Raw genomic sequence first — 25957 nt, forward strand, 5'->3', positions numbered from 1 at the left:
TGTGGCCCAGAAGCACTTGAGCCAAGAGGTAGGTAAAGCAAATAGTTTGCAAAGCAAAGCCAGTGACCCTGTTCAGTCAGGGAACTTGGGGTGCAGGTTGGCTTGAGTTAAGATAACAAAAATCTCTAGCAGCTTTAGAGCTGCTTCTCCCACTGCACCCAGGCAGGAAATCTAATTCATAGCCCCACTCATTGCTGAATATAACCGTCAGCCTGTTCATCCAGGTAATATACCCAGAACACATGGGAAGATGCATAGCCCATTCAGTAGTCCTATGCATACTGGTGCTTACACAGAGAGCACAGCCCGTGGCACTCCCCATCTGCAGAGCAAAATCTGTGGCTTCACCTGACCAGGGATACATTTCACACTCTGGACTGATTCAGGTCCCCAAACAATGAGCTGTACAGGCCCTGTGTCCTGCTACCCTGCCAAGGCAAGGAAGCTAATTCGTAGCCCCATCTACTACTAAATATCAGTCCCAACCATGTAGTAAGCCTGACCAGTGAATCCAGGCAACAGTGGAGACAATCCAATAGCCTCACTTGGGTAAGGAACCAAGCCAGCAGTCCTATCCAGCTGTTCTCAGCCAGTTATTCTCAGCCCATCCCCATCCTCAGAGCTCAAACAGTTGCGTTATCCAAAAATAGACCAAAACAGCAGGTCCCACCTGCCCAAGGACATCACGAGCAGACACACTCAGAAACCCAAACTGAGCTGACTGGTGAAAAACTGTCTATACCAAAGCAAGCCTGTAAAGTCTAGAAGAGGAGCCCTATTACTCAAATGAGCAGATACCAATGTAAAGAATTAAGGATCATGAAAAAGCAAGTAAATATGACACCACCAAAGGAAACTAATAAAGCTCCAATAACTGATCCTAGAGAAATAGAGATGTATAAACTGTCAAAGAATTCAGAATAATCCTCTTAAGGATATTCAGTGAACTACAAGAGAACACAGACAACTAAATGAAATTACACAAGCAATGCATGAACAAAACAAGAAGTTTAACTATTAAAAAAACAACAACATCAACCAGAAATCCTAAAGTTGGAAAATACAAACACTGAACCAAAGAAATCAATAGAGTTTCAAAAGTAGACTCAACCATGCAGAAGAAAGAATCAGTGACCTGGAAGATAGGACACTGGAAATTACCCAGCCAGAGGAGCAAAAAGTAAAAAGAATAAAAAACAGTAAAGGAAGCCTACTGGAATTACGGGACACAATGAAAAGAAATAATATTCACAGTATTCCAGAAAGAGAAGAGAAAGAGAAAGGGACACAAAGTATATTCAAAGCAATAATGGCTGAAAACTTCCGGAACCTGAGGAGAGAAATAGACATCCAGATCCAGAGGCCCAAAGGATTCCAAAAAAGTTGAACCCAAATAGGGCTATACTAAGACACATTACAATTAAATTATCAAAAGTCAAAGACAACGAAAACAATTTAAGAACAGCAAGAGAAAAGATAGAAGTTACATACAAAGGAATTCCCAAAAGACTACAGGCAGATTTATCAACAGAAATTTTTAGGCCAGGAAAAAATGGGATCACAAAATCAAAATACTGAAAGAAAATAACTGTCAACCAAGAATTCTATACCCAGTGATGCTGTCCTTCAGAAACAAGGGAGAGATAAAGACATTTCCTAACAAACAAAAGCTAAGGGAATTCATTACCACCAGACCTGCCTTACAAGAAATGCTAAAGGGAGGTCTTTGAGTGGAAGTAAAAGAATGCTAATTAACATCATACAAACAAAAAAGGTAGTACAAATCTCACTGGTAATGATAAATACACAGTCACAGTTAGATTCTGCAATATGGTAATAGTGGTGCATCACTCACTTAAAACTCTAATTAAAAAAAATTTTTTTTAATAAATTTACTTATTTGTTTATTTTTGGCTGTGTTGTGTCTTTGTTGCTGCACGTGGGCTTCCTCTAGTTGTGGCGAGCAGGGGCTACTCTTCATTGCAGTGTGCAGGCTTCTCATTGCAGTGGCTTCTCTTGTTGTGGAGCACAGGCTCTAGGCACGTGCTCTTCAGCAGTTGTGGCACGCAGGCTCAACAGCTGTGGCTCATGGGCTCTAGAGCAGAGGCTCAGTAGTTGTGGTGCACGGGCTTAGCTGCTACGCAGCATGTGGGATCTTCTTGGACCAGGGATTGAACCCAGGCCCCCTGAATTGGCAGGCGGATTCTTAACCACTGCCCCACCAGGGAAGTCCCTAAAGTTTTGTGTTTTTTTTAAGCAGTAAAAATAACCACAAGCACAATAATCTGTTATTAGTTATACAATATATAAAATGTGGACAGGAAGAAAAGTAAAAGTGTAAAGTTTATGAATTCTACTGAAATTAAGTTGTTATAGGTTTAAAATAGGGTGTTATAAGTTTAAGATATTTTACATAAGCCTCGTGGTAGCCACAAGGGAAAATCCTGTAGTAATTACACAAAGGAACACAATAAAGAAGTTAAAGCATATTGATACCAAAAGACATCAAATGATAAAAAGGCATCAGGATAAGAAACAAGGAACAACAAATCTACAAAACAACCGGAAAACAATGAACAAAATGGCAATAGTAAGTCCTTACCTATCAATAATAACTTTAAACATAAATAAATTAAATTCTCCAATTAAAAGACACAGAATGGCTGAATGGATAAAAAACAAGATCTAACAATATACTGCCTTCCAAAGATTCACTTCAGCCTTAACAATATACATAGACTAAGGGTGAAAAAACATTTCAAGCAAATGGTAACCCTAAAAAAAGCAGAGATAGTTATACAGCTGTCCCTCAGTATACACAGGGAATTGGTCCCAAGAACCCCCCAAGGATACCAAAATCCATGGACACTCAAGTCCCTTATATAAAATGGCATAGTATTTGCATATTACCTACACACATCCTCGTATATACTTTAAATCACCTCTAGATTGCTTAAAACACCTAATACAATGTAAATGCTATGTTAAATAGTTGTAAACACAATTATGTAAGTGGTTGCTGCCACACAGTAAATTTCTTCCTGATTTCAAGCTATACTATACAGCTATAGTCATCAAAACAGTTTGATATTGGCATAAAAACAGACAAATAGGGCTTCCCTGGTGGTGCAGTGGTTGAGAGTCCGCCTGCTGAGGCAGGGGACACGGGTTCGTGACCCGGTCCGGGAGGATCCCACATGCCGTGGAGCGGCTGGGCCCGTGGGCCATGGCTGCTGAGCCTGCGCGTCCGGAGCCTGTGCTCCGCAACGGGAGAGGCCACAGCAGTGAGAGGCCCGCGTACCACAAAAAAAAAAAAAACAGACAAATAGACCAATGGAGCAGAATTGAGAGCCCAAACTCAAGCATATATGGAAAACTAATATTTGACAAGGGAGCCAAAGATACTCAATGGAAAAAAGACAGTCTCTTCAATAAATGGTGCCAGGACAATTGGATATTCACATGTAAAAGAATGAAACTGGACCCGTATCTCACACCATCCACAAAAATTAACTCAAAATGGATTAAAGACTTAAATGTAAAACCTGAAACCATGAAACTGCTAGAAGAAAACACAGGAACAAAGCTCCTTGACACGAGTTGTATTCATGATTTTTTTAGATATGAAACCTAAAGCATAAGCAACAAAATCAAAAATAAACAAGTGGGAATATATCAAACAAAAAACTTTCTGCACAGCAAAAGAAACCATCAATAAAGTGAAAAGATAAACCTATCGAATGGGAAAAATATTTGCAAACCATGTATCTGATAAGGTTTAATTATCCAAAATATATAAAGAACTCATATAATTCAATAGCAAAAAATCAAATAACCCAATTAAAAAATGGGCAAAGGACCTGAACAGACATTTCTCCAAAGAAGATATACAAAAGGTCAAGAGGTACTTGAAAAGATGCTCAACATTACTATCATTAGGGAAATGCAAATTAAAACCATGAGACGTCACCTCATGCCTGTTAGACTGGCCATTACCGAAGAGATGAGTGACAACAAATGCTGACATGGATTAGGAAAAAAGGGTACCCTTCTGTACTATTGGTAGGATTATAAATTGGTATAGCCATTATAGAAAACAGTATGGAAGAGCCTCAAAAAATAAATAAATAAAATAATGAGCTACCATATGATGCAGCAATTCCACTTCTGGGAATATATCCAAAGGAAACAAAAACACTAACTTGAAAAACTATCTGCACCCCCATTTTCACAGCAGCATTATTTACAATACCCAAGAAATGGTAATAACCTAAGCGTCCATCCATGTATATATGGTATATATATACAATGAAATATTATTCAACCACAAAAAAGAAGAAATCCTACCATTTGTGGCACCACGGATGGACCTTGAAGGCATTATGCTAATGAAATAAGTCAGAGAGAGAAAGACAAATGTTCTATGATTTCACTTATATGTGGGATCCTACAAAATAAAATAATACTCATAGAAAAAGAGATCAGACTTCTCATTATCGGAGATGGAGGGTGGGGGGGAGGAGTTGGAGGAAGGCAGTCAAAAGGTACAAACTTCCAGTTATAAATTAGTACTAGAGCTGAAACGTACAACATAACTACAGCTAACACTGCTGCATGATATATAGTAAAATTAAGAGAGTAAACCTTAAAAGTTCTCATCACAAGGAGATTTTTTTTCCTTTTTTCCTTTTTTTTCTTTTTATTGTGTCTATATGAGAAGATGAGGGTTAGCTGAACCTATTGTGGTAATCATTTCAAAGTATATGTAAATCAAACCATCATGCTGTACACTTTAAAGTTATCGGTGATGTCAATTATTTCTCAATAAAACTGGAGGAAAAAAAGATACAGACTGGCATTTTAAAAAGTGTTTTTCATCCTCAAAACAAACAAGCATTCCCATTAAAGCATTCCCAATATAAATGACCTGCGCCATTGAGAAAGAACTACCATATATCTCAGGTTCAACTTTGTTATTATCACCACTGCTAATTACTTCTTCTTAAGTATGTGCTGTATGCAGTACCCTGCAGTAGGCATCAGTAGTCAACTAAATAACTCAGGTAGTAACTAAGTTACTTACATCACCGGGACTCTACCAGTGTTACTAATGGAGAATCTAAAGACCAGCATTTCGGGGACTTCCCTGCTGCTCCAGTGGCTAAGGCTCTGCGCTCCCAATGCAGGGGGCCTGGGTTCGATCCCTGGTCAGGAAACTAGATCCCACATGCCACAACTAAGAGTTCACATGCTGCAATAAAGATCCCACATGCTGTGACTAAAAAGATCCCTTATGCTGCAACTAAAAGATCCCTCATGCCGCAACTGAAGATCTCCCATGCCGCAACTGAACCTACATGCCTCAACTAAGAACCGGTGCAGCCAAATAAATAAATAAATCTTTTAAAATAATAATAATAAAAAAAATAAAAAGCAGCATTTAACAGGGGTGTTAATCCATTCGCCTGCTCTATATTCCACCTTCTCAGAAAATCTCTTCCAATCCTGCTGAATAGAATTAAGTAGAATTAAGTAGGCAGCCAGCCAAGTGGACCTTGTGCCTGGGACACAGAGGACTCCAACAAATGTGGGCACCTGACCTACAGCAAGCCACTTAGATATTTTCCCCCAGGAAAGAGGGATTGGAATGTAGTAATTCCTGTTAGTCTCTATCAACCTCCTGAATGGGGCAGAGAGAGCTGCAGAGGCAGTCAGGGTGGATGGGGCAATGCAGACCAGAGCAGCCAGTATGCCAGGGAAGCAGAGGAGAGGCTATGCAGCTCCCAAGACAGGCACTGTGCTTTAGGATAGACACACTGGGCTTCCCTGGTGGCGCAGTGGTTGAGCGTCTGCCTGCCGATGCAGGGGACACGGGCTCATGCCCCTGTCTGGGAAGATCCCACATGCCGCGGAGCGGCTGGGCCCGTGAGCCATGGCCGCTGAGCCTGCGTGTCCGGAGCCTGTGCTCCGCAATGGGAGAGGCCCCAACAGTGAGAGGCCTGCGTACCACAATTAAAAAAAAAAAAAAGGATAGACACACTGAGAGACAGTGTGGAGCAGATACGTTTATCCATTTACCTGTCCTGCTCCTGTTAGCTCTTGAGGGTCAACCATTTCCTGGTCCAGTGCCTCAGGAGGTCCTGCCTGCCCTCAAATTAGTAAGCTGTCCTGTGGTCTTATAGGAAGTGTCACATCTTTTGTTGTTTTTGTTGCTGTTTGTTTTGCTTCTTGAAAACAAATGAATCCCAAGACACAGTTACAAGGATCAAAACTATAATCCCTCTTTCCCCACTCTGTATGGCTGATTGTCCCCCTCCCCCTTGTAATTCCTTCAGACCTCAGCTAAAATGTCATTAACTCAAAGAAGCCCTCCCAGACCACTCCACAGGAGGAGGTTTGCTCTGCTTTGCCTCCTGTTGTTTCCTGTATAGGACTTAACATAACTTTTAATAATGCATGCATTGTTTAATAGTTATGCTCTGTCTCCCTCCCTAGACTGTAAAATCATCAGCAGGGCTCATGTTTCTTGCACCTCATACAGCACGTTCCTGGCACACCACAGGAAGTCAGTGGCATTGAATGCATAGGTTAGTCTCGTATATGAGTACATATTCATTCATTTGATATACAAATAATCACCAAGGCTTAAAGTTTGCAAAACTTGTTCCTTTCTCAACAAGGCACTAAAGAAGGACATTAGGTATACATGCAAAGACACAGCTGAGGGCCTTTCGAACAGCCATCCCCTCTGCTGCCTTACAAGTAAAACCCCAATTTTATTGGAGTATCTTACCTCCACAAACCCAAGAGCCTAGGGAAGGTGAGATTATCCCAGCTCAGGGGTAAATCCTGATTAGTTTAAACCAGAGAATGGGTTATACTTGCTCAGATATCCACCCCTTTAGCCCCTAGGGCAGCCAGGTCAGCCAGATCCCCCACCCACACCCTCAAAACACACACACACACACACACACACACACACACACACACACCAACCACCTCCAGCTGTGAGCAGCCTCTTCTGTTTACTTAATGTTCTGACCAGATGTTATCATTTTCTATGTGTACCATGACAAGAACAAACTTAAATTGGAAAGCACCAATTTAAGCCAATCAAGGTAATCCCATCCCGTGTGCCACTGTCTGACTTAGGAAGGAACATGTAGCTACAATCAGCCAAATGCAACCCAAGGAGAAGCCTGCTGGAGAGGTTACAGGAAAGGCCCCTTGCATTTAAAAAGGGACACACAAGAATAGACAGTCTCTTATACCAATGGTTGCTACTTATGTGCAGGTGACCCCCCAAATGAAGCAGGCATCTTAGGACCAAGAGAGCAGCCAGTCGGAGGACCAAGTCAGCACACTGAAGGTGGCAGAGAAAAAAGAGCAAGAAATGAAGACTCTAATGACGTTGCTGAGTCACTGAATTAACAAAACCTGGAACTACCTCCCTCAGGATGTTTAGTTCCTTGAGATAGCTCATTTTCTTTATTCTGATGGGTTTTATTTTGTGTTCAAATGTAAGTTAGTAGAGAAATTCACAAAGTAATTGCCAATGCTTAGCAACCTGTCAACAGCCTAGTGCTCAAAATCATCTCCCTGCTGCACAGTGACAACCATCAAAGGCACCCTGGTGGGTCCCCAGTTGCTTGGCACCAGGAAAAAGTGGATTAAGGTTGGATTCCAGACATTCAGAGCCAGGGTTCCGTAATGCCTTTCCATCGATCATGACATCCATGGGGCTCAGCAGGTAGACATGGAGAGGGTAGGAAGCTTCTTTTTTAAATTCCCTTATCATCTATTCCCATTTTGAGTAGATTTTTGATTACTGGCAGCAAAAACTATCTTCACTGATAAATCTATCTTCACATAATTAACAGCAAATTAATGTGACCTCCTTTGAGCAAAAGACTCAGGAAAAAAATGGTATAGAGATTCATAATTCTGCCCATATTCCTCCAAACCTTCAGATAATGGTCTTAAGTGAATTTTTCCCAAAAAGGAAGACAACTGAGATGCCAGGAAAAGTACTGACCATGTGATCATCTGACACACTCTCTCCATCATGAGAGTCATAAAGCACCCCACAAATTCTGATGCGTCTCCTTGTCTCACCAGCGAATTTGGGGCAGCATAATTTAAAGATATCAATTGGTATGTTTTGTTATTCCTCCTGTGTATATTTTTCCCTTTCTTATCTCAAGAACGTCAACATTCCCTTTATCTTAGGGGCATGTCCAAAATCAGAAAGCACTAGAAGAAATCTCTAACCCTCAAAACCCAACCCCCACTAAAGATTTTTCTTTCAAAAGCCTAAACTCATGGTGCTAGACACCAGCATTTCTGGACAGGGATACAGACAAATTTCGATTGTTCTGTTCCATTTAAACTGTTCTGTTTCCTTTGATCTTGTTTACCTAAAATTGTGCTTTCCCACTATTGGGGAGAGGCTAGAGGTTTTCCAGTTCCTTAAAGTAGTGGAGGTGGGCAGCCTGTTCCCTAACAGAAACTCTAGGGAAGTGATAGGACTTTTGATGGGAATTGTGAGAGGATGCTGGGAAAATAAATATTTGGGCCCTGAAGCCACAGTAAAAGATCTTGTGTCTATGTCCTTTGCATAGACACAGCAGGGTCACCTAATGCTGCATGGACAAGGAGCTTTCCAGGGTGACCAGCGTGGACTAAGAATCAGAAGGCCTTTTCCTGAATGTTCTGTGCTAGGCAAGACCTGCAGCACTTCTGCATCAATGACACTAAGTGAGCAGAAACCCTAAACATCACTGAAATAGCACTTCCAAAATTTAGAGGTAAAAAAAATGTAACCAAGTATGCATGCATGTGTGATTAAAATTCATGCATGCAACATTCAAAACAATTTTTCAAAATTAAACCTTTAATTCAGAATGCAAACTAGGTTTGTATTTTTAATTGGCTTGACATGTCATGAGCTCCCAAAGGACACCACACTATCAGTCCAAGTTCCCACTAGTTATTCAATATATTACAAGTCCTGCTACCTTAAAAAAGGAAAATTAACTGTAAGATAGACAGTTCCATAGCTGGTGAATACTACTGAACATTTTCAAACAGTTCCATAGCTGGTGAATACTACTGAACATTTTCAAAACACTCAAAAATAAAAGGCAATAACAGAATGCCTTTATTTTTTCTCTAAATAACGCCACACCCATTCATGAGACATGACTATACTTCCCTCAATGTGCTGGGAATTAATGAAAATTGAATATAAAGAAAAGAAGTGCCCTATATACAAGGCACTTTATAAAGCTGAGATTCCCAAATAATACAAAAGCATTTTCAAGTCACACATGGGATATGAAGTGAAAATGTTCTTGGAGGAAATCTTCTCTAATAATACTTATCTACTTCAGAGGGTGCTGGCAAGCTCTATTAACACTTTTAGATCTTCAAATAAAAGTCCCATAGAAATGCAAAGTATTATTATTTTAGTTCTGAAATAATTTCACACCTAGGGATGAGAAAACCCCAGGCCAAATTTTACTGCTGCTCTCCTGCCTGATAAACAAGAAATGCCACAAGCAGTGGGGGAAGGGGGAGGATGGAAATCAAACAGAACAAAGACATCAAAATTTCTCCTTTACGTGAGCTCTGTATTTCCGCTAGATGTCACTTTGGGGAATTCTCAGAAAAAAAGTGAGTCCCTTTAAGGTCAGGGTTAAGTACAGGCACAATCTTCTCATTGCCTTTATACCAGATAAAGTAACAACCTGCTGAGCTGAAAAAAATTACCTTGTCCACTTCTGTGGGGCACAATTCCTCCCAAAGCACTTGCCAAACTTAAAAATGACTGGATAAATCATTACCTGAATCACCCACCAGTGTGAGCTCACCTAAGAGGTCAAAAAGCAACTGCCTTAATGGATACCACAATTTCTGCTCAGCTACTGAGAGCACTGTACAAGACTGTCATTTCTTGCTGCTGATGGAAGTGGTGGTGGTGATGATGGTGGATGTGATGATGTAGATGATCATGATGGTGATGATGGTGACTGAAGTTCTCAAAACCTACTGACCAATGGAATCACTTATGGAGCTTTTAAAAATACATATTTTTGGTCCCCTCCCCAGATCTACTTATTCTGAATCTCTGAAGAAAGAACTCAAGTTTGGTTTTTACTGATTTTTGTTTTTCTTTTTGTTTTTTTTTGCGGTACGCGGGCCTCTCACTGTTGTGGCCTCTCCCGTTGCGGAACAGAGGCTCCGGACACGCAGGCTCAGTGGCCATGGCTCACGGGCCCAGCTGCTCCGCAGCATGTGGGATCTTCCCAGACTGGGGCATGAATCCATGTCCCCTGCATCGGCAGGCGGGCTCTCAACCACTGTGCCACCAGGGAAGCCCAGGTTTTGTTTTTTTAATGTAGCCTTTAGGATAACAACTGAAGGTAACAGTGCTTGTAAATAATCTCATGATCAGGAATGCAGGCTTTGTAGGCAGACTAGCTGAAGTCTAATTCCAAACCTAACACTTATTAGCTGTCTGACTCTAGGCAAAATCCTTAGACTTAAGCCTCAATTTCGACATCTATAAAATGGAAATTCTATTACTACCTACCTCATAAGGTAGAGCCTAAGCGATTTTTTTAAAGCATACGTTAATTCCAAGCAAGACAGAAAGTTATATGTTAAAGAAAATATTACCAACCGTAATAACATAATAATGTAAATATTATATATTGATTATTTTAGGAGCCTATGGGGACCAAAAGTGGTAGGAGTGGGAGTGTCAAAGAGCTACTGCTAAACTTGATGTACCTGGAAAAAAAGTATAAGTATGTTACTTAGAAACAGAGAGATAAACACCAGAACTATCAGAGTTAAAAGTTGCAATTTGGGGGAGGGGGTCAGAAGAGAGAAAGGTTGAGAAGGGGTTGGTGTGCAGTTTTTCAGTATTTGCTTTTTAGTGCTGTTTTATTCAAACAATGTAGGTATCTTGCTTTGATGAAAATAAAAATGAACTTCAAAAGATAATTCATAGTGTGCATAAGCATAAACATTAGAGGTCTTTATGAACTAGGATTAACATAAAGTTTTTCAGTTTACCAAAACTTGCTTTTTTAAAAACTGATTGAGGGCTTCCCTGGTGGCACAGTGGTTGACAGTCCGCCTGCCGGTGCAGGGGACACGGGTTCGTGCCCCAGTCCAGGAAGATCCCACATGCCGCGGAGCGGCTGGGCCCGTGCCAGTACAGCAAAAAAAAAAAAAAACTGATTGATATACTCCCCCCAACTGTATCACCAAAATGTCCAGTTCATAGTAAATAAACACTTACTATGCCCCTGGCACACTGTTAAGTCCTAGAAAGACATTTGTTGAATTGAATTGAGAACAGTAGAAATATAAAGATAGAAGTTGAAGCACAGTGTGTGCGCAGAGTTGAGAACATGGCCCCTTGGAACTGAAGGGTCCTGTGCAGCCACTTCGCACTGGAACTCTGGTCTGAAATGCCGGGTGCAAGGCCTCAGCACTTGGCACCCTAAGAACAAGTGAAACTAGACGAAGGACAAAGGAAAAGAGAAAAAAAAGGTGGGGACCTTCAAGATGGCAGAGGAGTAAGATGTGGAGATTACCTTCCTCCCCACAAATACATCAGAAATATATCTACATGTGGAACAACTCCTACAAAACACCTACTGCAACACTGGCAGAAGAGCTCAGACTTCCCATAAGATATATATATATTTTTGCCTTTATCACTTATTGTGAGTGTGTATGTGTATGCTTCTTTGTATGATTTTGTCTGTATAGCTTTGCTTTTACCATGTCTACTATGGTTCTGTCGGTCAAGTTTTTTTTTTGTATACTTTTTAGAGCTTCCCATCATTGGTGTATTTGTTTCTTGGTTTGGTTACTCTCTTCTTTCTTTCTTTTTCTTTTCTTATAATGTTTTAATTTTTTTTACTTTTAATGATTTTCTTGTATTTTTTATTTCAATAACTTTATTTTATTTATTTTTTCTTTCTTTTCTTCTTTTTTTCCTCCCTTTTCTTATGAGCCATGTGGCTAACAGGGTCATGATGCTCTGGCCATGTGTTATGTCTGTGCCTCTGAGGTGACAGAGTCGAGTTCAGGACATTGGTCCACCAGAGACCTCCCAGCTCCACGTAATATCAAACGACAAAAGCTCTCCCAGAGATCTCCATCTCACGCTAAGACCCAGCTCCACTCAATGACCAGAAAGCTACAGTGCTGGACAACCTATGCCAAACAACAAGCAAGACAGGAACACAACCCCACCCATTAGCAGAAAGGCTGCCTAAAATCATAATAAGTTCACAGACACCCCAAAACACACCATCGGACATGGTCCTGCCCACCAGAAAGACAAGATCCAGCCTTATGCACCAGAACACAGGCACCAGTCCCCTCTACCAGGGAGCCTACACAACCCACTGAACCAACCTTACCCAATGGGGGCAGACACAAAAAACAATGGGAACTACAAACCTACAGCCTGTGAAAAGGAGACCCCAAACACAGTAAGTTAAGCAAAATGAGAAGACAGAGAAATACACAGCAGATGAAGGAGCAAGGTAAAAACACAAACAAACAAACAAAGAGGAAACAGGCCGTCTATCTGAAAAACAATTCAGAGTAATGATAGTAAACATGATCCAAAATCTTGGAAATAGAATAGATAAAATACAATACACAGTTAACAAGGACCTAGAAGAACTAAAGAGCAAAAAAAAAATGATGAACACCACAATAAATGAAATTAAAAATTCTCTAGAAGGGATCAAGAGCAGAAAAACTGAGGCAGAAGAATGGAAATAACTACCACAGAGCAGAATAAAGAAAATAGAATGAAAAGAATTGAGGACAGTTTCAGAGACATCTGGGAAAACATTAAACGCACCAACATTCGAATTACAGGGGTCCCAGAAGAAAAAGAGAAAAAGAAGGGGACTGATAAAATATTTGAAGAGATTATAGTTGAAAACTTCCCTAATATGGGAAAGGAAATAGTCAGTCAAGTCCAGGAAGCACAGAGAGTCCCATACTGGATAAATCCAAGGAGAAACACGCCAAGACACATATTAATCAAACTATCAAAATTTAAATATAAAGAAAAAATATTAAAAGCAGCAAGGGAAAAACAACAAATAACATACAAGGGAATCCCCATAAAGTTAACAGCTGATCATTCAGCAGAAACTCTGCAAGCCAGAAGGGAGTGTCATGACATATTTAAAGTGATGAAAGGGAAAACCCTACAACAAAGATTACTCTATCCAGCAACGATCTCATTCAGATTTGACAGAGAAATTAAAACCTTTACAAACAGGAAAAAGTTAAGAGAATTCAGCACCACCAAACCAGCTTTACAATAAATGCTAAAGAAATTTCTCTAGGCAGGAAACACAAGAGAAGGAAAAGACGTACAATAACAAACCCAAAACAATTAAGAAATTGGGAATACGAACATACATCTCGATAATTACCTTAAATGTAAATGGATTAAATGCTCCAACCAAAAGACATAGACTGGCTGAATGGATATAACAACAAGACCCATATATATGCTATCTACAAGAGACCCACTTCAGACCTAGGGACACAAACAGACTGAAAGTGAGGGGATGGAAAAAGATATTCCATGCAAATGGAAATCAAAAGAAAGCTAGAGTAGCAATTCTCATATCAGGCAAAATAGACTTTAAAACAAAGTATTACAAGAGACAAAGAAGGACACTATATAATGATCAAGGGATCAATCCAAGAAGAAGATATAATAATTGTAAATATTTATGCACCCTACATAGGAGCACCTCAATACATAAGGCAAATACTAACAGCCATAAAAGTGGAAATCGGTAGTAACACAATCATAGTAGGGGACTTTAACACCAAAGAACAGATCATCCAAAATGAAAATAAATAAGGAAACACAAGCTTTAAATGATACATTCAACAAGATGGACTTAAATGATATTTATAGGACATTCCATCCAAAAACAACAGAATACACATTCTTCTCAAGTGCACATGGAAAATTCTCCAGGATAGATCATATCTTGGGTCACAAAACAAGCCTTGGTAAATTTAAGAAAACTGAAATCATATCAAGTAGCTTTTCTGACAACATGCTATGAGACTAGATATCAATTACAGGAAAAAATCTGTAAAAAATACAAACACATGGAGGCTAAACAATACACTACTTAATAACCAAGAGATCACTGAAGAAATCAAAGAGGAAATCAAAAACTACCTAGAAACAAATGACAATGAAAACATGATGACCCAAAACCTATGGGATGCAGCAAAACCAGTTCTAAGAGGGAAGTTTATAGCAACACAATCCTACCTTAAGAAACAAGAAACACCTCAAATAAACAACCTAACCTTACACCTAAAGCAACTGGAGAAAGAAGAACAAAAAACCCCCAAAGTTAGCAGAAGGAAAGAAATCATAAAGATCAGATGAGAAATAAATGAAAAAGAAATGAAGGAAATGATAACAAAGATCAATAAAACTAAAAGCTGGTTCTTTGAGAAGATAAACAAAATTGATAAACCATTAGCTAGACTCATCAAGAAAAAAAGGGAGAAGACTCAAATCAATAGAATTAGAAATGAAAAAGGGGAAGTAACAACCGACACTGCAGAAATACAAAAAATCATGAGAGATTACTACAAGCGACTACAGGCCAATAAAATAGACAACCTGGAAGAAATGGACAAATTCTTAGAAATGCACAACCTTCAGAGACTGAACCAGAAAGAAACAGAAAATATGAACAGACCCATCACAAGCACTGAAATTGAAACTGTGATCAAAAATCTTCCAACAAACAAAAGCCGAGGACCAGATGGCTTCACAGGCAAATTCTATCAAATATTTAGAGAAGAGCTAACACCTATCCTTCTCAGACTCTTCCAAACTATAGCAGAGGGAGGAACACTCCCAAACTCCTTCTACAAGGCCACCATCACCCTGATACCAAAAACAGACAAAGATGTAACAAAAAAAGAACACTACAGACCAATATCACTGATGAACACAGATGCAAAAATCCTCAACAAAATACTAGCAAACAGAATCCAACCGCACATTAAAAGGATCATACACCATGATCAAGTGGGGTTTATCCCAGGAATGCAAGGATTCTTCAAAATACACAAATCAATCAATGTGATACACCATATTAACAAGTTGAAGGATAAAATCCATATGATCACCTCAATAGATGCAGAAAGGGCTTTTGACAAAATTCAACACCAATTTACGACAAAAACCCTACAGAAAGTAGGTATAGAGAGAACTTACCTCAACATAATAAAGGCCATATATGACAAACCCACAGCCAACTTCGTTCTCAATGGTGAAAAACTGAAACCATTTCCTCTAAGATCAGGAACAAGACAAGGTTATCCACTTTCACCACTATTATTCAACATAGTTTTAGAAGTTTTAACCATGGCAATCAGAGAAAAAAAAAGAAATAAAAGGAATCCAAATCGGAAAAGAACAAGTAAAGCTGTCACTGTTTGCAGATGACATGATAGTAAACACAGAGGATCCTAAAGATGCTACCAGAAAACTACTAGAGCTAATCAATGAATTTGGTATAATAGCAGGATACAAAATCAATGCACAGAAATCTCTTGCATTCCTATACACTAATGATGAAAAATCTGAAAAAGAAATTAAGGAAACACTCCCATTCACCACTGCAACAAAAAGAATAAAATACCTAGGAATAAACCTACCTAAGGAGACAAAAGCCCTGTATACAGAAAACTATGACACTGACGAAAGAAATTAAAGATGATACAAACAGATGGAGAGATATACCATGCTCTTGGATTGGAAGAATCAACATTGTGAAAATGACTATAGTAACCAAAGCAATCTACAGATTCTATGCAATCTCTACCAAACTACCAATGGCATTTTTCACAGAACTAGAACAAAAAATTTCATTATTTGTATGGAAACACAAATGACCCCGAATAGCCAAAGCAATATTGAGAAAGAAAAATGGAGCTGGAGGAATCAGGCTCCTGGACTTCAGACTATACTACAAAGCTACAGTAATCCAGGCAGTATGGCACAAAAACAGAAATATAGATCAATGGAACAGGATAGAAAGCCCAGAGATAAAACCACACACTTATGGTCACCTTATTTTTGATAAAGGAGGCAAGAATATACAGTGGAGAAAAGACAGCCTCTTCAATAAGTGGTGCTGGGAAAACTGGACAGCTACATGTAAAAGAATGAAATTAGAACACTCTCTAACACCATACACAAAAATAAACTCAAAATGGATTAAAGACCTAAATGTAAGATCAGACACTATCAATCTCTTAGAGGAAACATAGGCAGAACATTCTATGACATAAATCACGGCAAGATCCTTTTTGACTCATCTGCTAGAGAAATGGAAATAAAACCAAAAATAAACAAATGGGACCTAATGAAACTTCAAAGCTTTTGCACAGCAAAGGAAAACATAAAAAAGAAGAAAAGACAACCCTCAGAATAGGAGAAAATATTTGCAAACGAAGCAACTGACAAAGGATTAATCTCCAAAATATACAAGCAGCTCATGCAGCTCAATATCCAAGAAACAAACAACCCAATCCAAAAATGGGCAGAAGATCTAAATAGACATTTCCCCAAAGAAGACATACAGATTGCCAACAAACACATGAAAGGTGACTCAACATCACTAATCATTAGAGAAATGCAAATCAAAACTACAATGAGGTATTACCTCACACCAGTCAGAATGGCCATCATCAAAATATCTACAAACAATAAATGCTAGAGAGGGTGTGGAGAAAAGGGAACCCTCTTGCACTGTTGGTGGGAATATAAATTGATACAGCCACTATGGAGAACAGTATGGAGGTTCCTTAAAAAACTAAAAATAGAACTACCATACAACCCAGCAATCCCACTACTGGGCACATACCCTGAGAAAACCATAATTCAAAAAGAGTCATGTACCACAATGTTCACTGCAGCACTACTCACAATAGCCAGGACATGGAAGCAACCTAAGTGTCCACTGATAGATGAATGCATAAAGAAGATGTGGCACATATATACAATGGAATATTACTCAGCCATAAAAGGAAATGAAATTGAGTTATTTGTAGTGAGGTGGATGGACCTAGAGTCTGTCATACAGAGTGAAGTTAAGTCAGAAAGAGAAAAACAAATACTGTATGCTAACACATACATATGGAATCTGAAAAAAAAAAAAAAAAGGTTCTGAAGAACCTAGGGGCAGGACAGGAGTAAAGACACAGACGTACAGAATGGACTTGAGGACACGCGGAGGGGGAAGGGTAAGCTGGGACGAAGTGAGAGAGTGGCATGGACATATATACACTACCAAATATAAAATAGATAGCTAGTGGGAAGCAGCCACACAGCACATGGAGATCAGCTCAGTGCTCTGTGACCACCTAGAGGGATGGGATAGGGAGGGTGGGAGGGAGATGCCAAGAGGGAGGAGATATGGGGATATATCTATATGTATAGCTGATTCAGTTTGTTATAGAGCAGCAACTAACACACCATTGTAAAGCAATTATACTCCAATAAAGATGTTTTTTAAAAATTTGCATTAAAAAAGACAGCACCATCACTGGGGGTAATTGAGGGGAATTTAATGAAGGGTGTGGGCAAGGTTAAGGGAAACCAAGAAGAGACAACAGTATCCTGGAGTTAGCAGAAATAAACTGCTAATTTAAGGGGCAAAAGGAAGGAGCAGTTACCAAATAGTAGAAAAAAGCTGCAGCTGCAGAAGAGAGGCCCCCAACAAGAACCCTGGTGGCCTTCCTTAGAGGAATACAGCCACTGTCAACCCACAGTGCTGCAAGGAAGGTAGGGGATAATAGTCCAACCTTGCATTCTCCGATTTTCGCCCAATGCCTTCCTTTGGCTACTCCAGTGGAAGGCCAGAGAGCAAGGGAGCCCAGGGTATGCTGACAATAAGTCAGCCTCCTGGGACACACAGCATTTCAGAGGAATGAGAGCTGGAGGCACAAACAGAGAATTCCAGCACAAGTACTATGCAGAGTTTTGTTTCTATTTTTGTTTTTTTATTTACCTCCCTTTCCTATTCAGCCTCATAAAATAAGCCTTCGATTTTTCAATCTGTTTAATAAATATAAATAGCATGATATTAACAATAATAATAATACATTGATATTACACAGCACTTTAATTTCCTAAGCACTTCCACATACATTATCTTTACGTCATCCTCAGAACAGCCCTACACAGTAGATAGGGTAAGGGTTATCCTATTTTACAGGTGAGGAAAACTGAGACCTTAAGAAAAGTTGGCTTTCTTGCCCAGAGTCATAAAGCTAGCAAGCAGCAGAGCCCAAACTAGAAGGTATGTTTCCTAATGCTTCAGCTAAGGTTCTTTCAACCATACAATGCTGTCGTGCTATTTATTCACAGTAGGAGTGAAAAATTGATGTCCCTGTGAAAAAATCATTAACCAGCTTTGTTCTAGGCACTGCACGGAACAGAGAAGCAGTCAACAAACAAGACACAAGGGGAAATAGGGCAAATTTGCCCATTCCATTCTCGGGAAACCACAAGCAGTGCCACAGACCTAAGTAACTGAGTTTTCAATCACATTTTACACACCATTGAAAAGAAGGTGTTCAGTAGGGCAAGAAAAGTGTTCAAAAGAGCAATAAAAATTCAGGCAAAAGTATAAAAATATTTAAATAGTTTTGTTTTGGGATGCTGGGATAAGTAGAAGGAAATCACAGTCCCTTCACAATACCCATGCCACAAAGAGACCAGGGCTCCAGAAATTGGAAGGATGACCTCTTTGCTTCTCTTCTCATTCCAACTCTACCCCCACATATACACATATCCTTTGAGAGCTTCGAGAAGCAGCCAAAAGTGACTTCTTTTTACCAAACACAAGAGTAGTGGAGAGTCCAACAAAATAGCCCACTTTTGAAATAATAATTGAGAACTCTTCACCTTATGTAATCTGCTGCAAAACACTCAGCTACTTATATATGATGGAAGAAAGTAGTGAATGGTATTTTTACTGTAAACCTCCAAACACACCCCACTTATTCCAAATTTAGCTCCCTAACACGTAAACTACTCTATTAGGGTTCTGTGATTGCAAGCAACAGAAACCAATTGACTAATTTAAGAAGGATTATGGGAAGGAAATTGGAGGCTCAGCAAATCCATGGAAGACTGGAAAATAAGGGTTGAACACCATCAGTGACCAAGACAGATGTGGAAGCTGGGAAATGGGAACTGCTACAGTGGTCTCATGGCAGGTACTGTCAGGGCAGAATGCCGACTGGGAGAAAGGAGAATCCTTTAGCTCAAGATTCAAATTCCAAAGAAGAAGCACCCGTTAACCAAGCTTGTGGTCATGCACCTATCCTTATGCTGACTGTAGGGCCCTGAGTAGGGTCCCTGGGTACAGTTCCGCTACTGTAATTACTTCAAAAGAAAATAAAGTGCAGTTAAAAAGGGAAAACATACATGACAGGAAAAAAAGGGGAGGGGGAAGAAGTTCCTCTAAACTTAATGAGGTTTTCTTCAAAAATTCCTCAATCTAACTAGTAGCAATAGATCACTCACTTCCTAAGACTATATTAATTAGTAGTTTCCCACACACAGCCAAAGATAGCATTTACCCTGACACCAACAAAACTTCAACCTGACAACTTTTTACTTAGAGGCCTCACTTCTCATATTACCTGAAAGTTATCTTTTCATTTGATTCTTAAAAGCCAAAGCAGAATTTGCCCTTCTTTAGTAACAAAATGCTCATTTTTGAAACATTATCCCTACACTTCCAAAAAGAACAGACTCCTCAAAATATCTAATGAATAAATCCATAAGGATGCTAACGCTGATGACGATGATGATGACAGTAATATTAACAAGAGCAGCAACAGCTAAGAGCTACTGAGTGGTTATCATGGACCAGGACCTGTTCTAAGCCCTCAACACATAATAATTCATTTAAGCTCCACAACCTTAGGAGCAAAACAGTTTTATTTCCATTTCACAAAGCAGGAAACTGAAATACAGAGGGGGTGAATAACTTGTCCATGGTCCAATAGCTCATAAAAGTCAAACCACAACTAAATCCATGTCTGACTCCAGATTACCAGAATAACAAAGGGTTTTCATTGAGAGTAGAGGAAATAGATACCAGTGTGAAAATACTTTCCAAGAAGAATGAGAGCACCATAACTGTACCTAAATATCTCAAGGTTCTGAAGACTGCTACATCATCACTAACTCCAACAGTTTATGAGAATTTATTTCTAAAAGCTATCAAGTACTGCTTTATTCCAAGATGTGGCTCAATGGTCCAGAGATGTGTAAGTTATATGGCTGAATATAAGAATTATCTACTTCTGGGCTTCCCTGCTGGCACAGTGGTTGAGAGTCCGCCTGCCAATGCAGGGGACACGGGTTCGTGACCCGGTCCGGGAAGATCCCACATGCCGCGGAGCGGCTGGGCCCGTGAGCCATGGCCACTGAGCCTGCGTGTCCGGAGCCTGTGCTCCACAACAGGAGAGGCCACAGCAGTGAGAGGCCCGCGTACCACAAAAAAAAAAAAAAAGAATTATCTACTTCTTAAGATATTTTTTTCGTCACTAGTGGCCAACCATTACAGAAAAATTCCAAGCCAACCAGCTTTCATGCACCAGAGTTTAATCATCCCAAAGCAAATCCTCAAAACAATATTTTTATAGCTCATGTTCTGATTATTCAAAAGGGGTTTTCTCCAATTTCCCTGTAAAATTCCTTTTCACCCTCAAAATAAACATTAAAAATTCAGCTCCAGAAGTAGATTTGTCATAAAGTTAGGAATAACTTAAAAATATAAAGTAAATCAAAATGGCTCTTCCAACTTTAACTAAAGTGGTCACGCTCATGATTCCTGTAATAAAAATGACAGAAAAAAAAACCCTAAAATTGTCAAAAACATAACTGATGATGAAAACAAATGTAAAATTATGGCATATTTCACCCTGGCCACCAAAGACTTTTGATGAAACTGCAGCCCTATAATTCCCCAGAATGAAATCTTTAAATTAAAATACTTCATGCAGAACAGAAATTAAACAATGGCTCAAAGAACAATGCTGTACAGACGTATGCTTACAAATATACCTAGGAAAGAGGAAACAATTACATTTTTCCATGTAAAAAGCAGCTCAATTGTAATGTTTCACAGGAGGCTGAGTAGATACTTTCCCCATTGCTTCAAACTTGGAAGTTCATTTCCTTAACTCACTTAGCGTCCAAAGCGACTGGGTGGAATGCAATTAGCTACACCAAACTGACTAACTTTCTCCTTTCTACAAAACTAGCTCTTCCACATAATGGCACAACTGAATTTAATGATAAATTTCATCCAACGCAATTGAAATGCCACTTTGAATTTTATCTTAAATGCTTTATTTGGCCAGCTGGTTTTATTTAACTATTGACCAGAAGTGGTACCAGTGCATTCTTTTTCCATCTAGCATTAATCTTCGTAAATTTAGCTCCATTGGAATGTCTTAACTGCTGAGAAGAAAGCAAAAGTCAGCAAGCATACAACTGCATTTGGCTACCCTCAGCACATCATTTTATTTCCTCCTGCTCTCTGCTAACTATTGCTCAGCACTTTTGCCTATGAGGGAGGACAAGCAGGTGGTTAAGGAAGTTGTCCTGTCAGCTATATCTTTAATCCGAGTGTTTAAATCTCTGAATAAAAGAAAAATCAATGTTGTAAAGGCAATGTTTGTCAGGGCCATGTAATAAATACACTTACCTTTACAGACTGTTCTCAATGGATTTCCCTTCTTTGCTGCGCTTCAAAGCTACAAAGAGATAAAAACGAAAGCACTGAGTTATCTGCGAGCAAAACAGCAAACGTTTTCTCTCCACGTCTCTAAGTAGAATTTCCATATGCCATGGTATGTGATGCTAGCCAAATAAACCACTGATAAAACTTTATGCCTCATACCTCCTGTACAAGAGGTCAATGAAAGACAAAGTCATAAACTGAAAACGGCACACACATCTACCCAGAATTGACTCACACAAACCTGGCCAGATCTATAGTCAAATCTTTTGGGGTGTGAACTCCTCTACAGAATGGAGGAGTGCAGAGATGAAATAGCTTATAAAGTGCAGAGATGAAAATCAAATTAAACATTATGCAGCACACTAGATCTGACCGAGCATTTTATTTTCTTACATCTTTTAGCGCCATCTTTCTTGCACACTCGATTTCCATTTCCCTGGGAGTTTTACTTGGGGGAGCCTATTCCATTTATATGGCGTGCAGGGTCCTCCCAATCCAGACCTCACCACTTGCCCCTATGAGTAAATGTGTGCAAGCTTACACATATAATCCTCCTTCCTCTAGGTAGAGTGTAGCCTTCTCTCGGTAGTGAGAAACTCATAAAACAGAGGAAGCCAAACTTGGCATTTCAAATCAAATCTAGGCATGTTAAGCTCCCTGCAACCAAAACGTACAATGTGCTGACCACACACAAGTCAATATGACAGGAGATGTGGTAAACTATAGTTGCCAAGCAACAGCAATAACTTAAGGTTTCAAGGGGCTGATTCTATAGTAGTCCAACATTACTCATATGTTGACTCCATGGTCAAAAATAAATGGAATATGCCTATTTCTTTCATACATGGCTAGGTCCTAACATCTCTTAAGGTATAGTAGTTGGGAATGGTCAACTACTTCATGGTTTTCCCATGTTTCTTTTTTTTCTTTTTTTTTTTCCCTTTAATGTCCTCAGTAACTGCTTTAGCCCCTACTGGGCTATTTCCCTTCACATCCTCCTACCACTATAGAACCCATTACTGCTGATGCATGACCACCAAAGAACAAGGCCAGACTTGTGGGCTATGATGTAAATCTTGGAATATTAATGCAGGAGATAAGGCCCCTCCATGGGACACCATCAAAATTTCTCCTTCCCCCTGTGTTATGTGGATTGCAATAGAGTTGGGGGAAACATAATTTGGGGAAGACTAGATAAAATAGTATAATACTACATTTTATAAAGTCTGAGAGATTTATGGTCTGACAACATAGAGATTGAGCTGTATCCGTTTCTATCTCAAACACAAAGAAATGCTAAACAAAATATAGCTCAAAAGAAAGGGAGGGGACCAATATGAAAAAATAATGAATGCAAATTTTCTAGAATGAAAGACATGAATCCTCTTGAAAAAGCATACCAAGACCTCAACAAGATAAATAAAATCAAATCTACAGGTAGATACAACAGAAGGAAACCGCAGAACACCAGAGATAGAAAGAAAGCCTTAAATCCAACCAGAGAGAAAAAAATAGACTCCTTGCAAAACAACTTGTCATAAGCAAAAATAAAATCAAGACAGCAGTGGAATGACATGTCCTAAGTTCCAAGTGAAAAAAATTCAAGGAAAATTCTATAGCCATGCTAAACCAATTATCATTCAAGAATGAGAGAAATAAGGACATTTTTCAGAAAAAAAAAATATTATTTCCTGCTCACAGTAGTTTACTTTTGCTGAAAGGAATACTAAAAGATATACTTGAATAATAAGAAATTGATCCCAGAAGGAAAGAGGAACAAAAGGCAATGGTGAACAAATAAATTAGCAAGTATGACAGTAAATCTAGTAAATTCAAATGGACATATATACACTACCAAATGTAAGGTAGATAGCTAGTGGGAAGCAGCCACATAGCACAGGGAGATCAGCTCGGTGCTTTGTGACCGCCTGGAGGGGTGGGATAGGGAGGGTGGGAAGGAGGGAGATGCAAGAGGGAGGAGATATGGGAACATATGTATATGTATAACTGATTCACTTTGTTATAAAGCAGAAACCAACACACCATTGTAAAGCAATTATACGCCAATAAAAAAAATGTGTTTCTAACATTTCCTGAAACACAGTATATTATTACATAAAGTTTAAAAATTAAAGCAAATTTGAGAAAAAAAAATAATAAATAAATAAATAATGGGTATTGGATAATAATTACTAATCCCTGCTTGTCAAAAACCTATAATAGCAATAATGACCAATTTTTAGGGTTTGCAATTAAGATGAAATGAGTGGTTGGCCACAATCATATGGAATAAAGGAAGGGAAATGAATTGTTTAGGAGGAAAAGATACTGATTAAGTTGTTAAAAATATGCATTACAGCTACTGATAAACTTGTTAAAGATAACTAGCATTTCTTTCTCTATGTACATAACCAAAGACATCTTTTCATATATGCTCAAAGGGACATGTATAAGAATGTTTCTAGCATCAATGCTAGAATGGCAAGAAATACTGAAAACAGAAACAGGTATTAACAGTACAATGAATAAACACATTTTTATAGATTCTTACAATGGAATATTACACAGAGTTGAGAAATCAATGGATCAGTTACACACATCAACACGTATGCCTTTCAAAAATATGATGTAAAACAAAAGAAGCAAGTCACAAAAGACTGTATTATTCCGCATATAACATATTCAAAAAGGCAAAAATAAATACTATCTTGTTTTGAAATATTACATGTAAGTAGCAAAAACTATGAAGAAAAGCAAGGGAATGAATGATTTATACAGAATTCAGGCTATATTACAATCTCCTTCCTCACCTTGAGAGTGAGGAAGGAGATTGTAATGGGGAAATGGTCTAAGAGGATTCTGGAATATGGTAATGCTCTATTTCTTGGCTTGGGGACAGGTATCTGGATGTTCAGTTTATTATTTTCTTTAAACTGTAGATATACATTTTCAAAAATTATTTTGTATGTATATTCTATTTCACGATTTTAAAACACATAAGAGTAATCACCAGAAGAATTGAAGTATCCAAACCAGTGAAGGGAACAATCTAGAGAATAGAAAACTCAACCAATTCTCTTTCTATAGAAGACTGGAATGGGATGGAGAAAGAAACAAAGGAAAACACAGTGAACAGAAAACACAAAATAAAATATTTAAAAGATGTTCAAATATGTCAGTAATCAGAGTAAGTGGATTAAATGCATCTGTTAAAATAAAATTTTTTCAAAATGAATTTTTTTAAACCTTGCTATGTGATGTTTATAAGAAACACATCTAAAACAGAAAGAGATTTTGAAAGGACAAGTACAGAAAACTATATACCAAGCAAATAGGAACCAAAAGAAAGTTGGTGGAAGTAAGTTAATATTAGGCAAAATACAAGTTAGTAATAATAAAATAAGCATTTGCATTGACTACATATTGTTACAAAGCCAACTACCTAACAATTAATGACTTCATAATAATAATTTATTATCTTTTATGGTTTCTATGGAACAAGAATCTTGACAGGGTGCAGTGAGCCGACTTTTTTGTATGCTACAGGGCCTGAGGCCTCAGCTGGGAGACTTGAAAGCTGGGGCCTGGAATCATCTGAAGGCTCATCCCCTCAAATGCCTGCCAGTTGCTGAGGGTTAGCTGAGACTTTAGCTGGGGCTATCAGCTGGAACACCTCCTTGTGGCCTCTACATGGGGTGTGCCTCTCATCACAACACGGTGGCTGGGGTGAAGCTGTTACCTTCAGGGCAGTGTCCGTATACTCCAGCTGCTGAGGCCTCCATGGTCTGGGACCCATGAAGACTGCAACCACTGCCATTAGGTCACAGAGGTGGGGACGTGGGAGAGGTCCGCTGCTACTTCAAGGCCTGGGCCCCGCCAGTGGGCGGCCGAGGCGAGGTCTCTGAAGCTCTGCAGACACAGCCCTAGTCCTGTCCCTGGGCCCCCCAGGTCACCTGCCGGTCCCGAGGCCAGGTTCCGGAGGGGCCTGGGGAGAAGGCCTCGAGCCTCCTCTCACCACACTCTCTGCCCGGCGGGCCATGGCGCGCTAACGGCTCTCGCGCTAACGGCTCTCGCGCTAACGGCTCTCG

The 25957-nt window shown here is 39.3% G+C and overlaps 1 protein-coding gene across 16 annotated transcripts in view; it reads right to left on the reverse strand.

Annotated features, from left to right (window-relative positions):
• Positions 1–25957, reverse strand: part of FHIT (fragile histidine triad diadenosine triphosphatase) — a 1443555-nt gene that overhangs the window by 1384932 nt on the left and 32666 nt on the right. For 14 of the 16 annotated variants that reach the window (XM_029242153.1, XM_029242160.1, XM_029242145.1 and 11 more), the window contains exon 2: positions 21834–21882. The exons of 1 other annotated variant lie outside the window; for it this stretch is intronic. The gene's annotated coding sequence lies outside the window, so the exon portion shown is untranslated. Of the gene's footprint in view, positions 1–21833; positions 21883–25608; positions 25716–25957 lie in introns of those variants that run through there. One more of the 16 variants, XM_029242148.1, reaches the window with a different exon arrangement.

This window comes from Monodon monoceros, unplaced genomic scaffold (assembly GCF_005190385.1).
Source record: "Monodon monoceros isolate NGI ecotype Baffin Bay Population unplaced genomic scaffold, NGI_Narwhal_1 Super_Scaffold_3, whole genome shotgun sequence".
Classification (NCBI taxonomy): Eukaryota; Metazoa; Chordata; class Mammalia; order Artiodactyla; family Monodontidae; genus Monodon; species Monodon monoceros.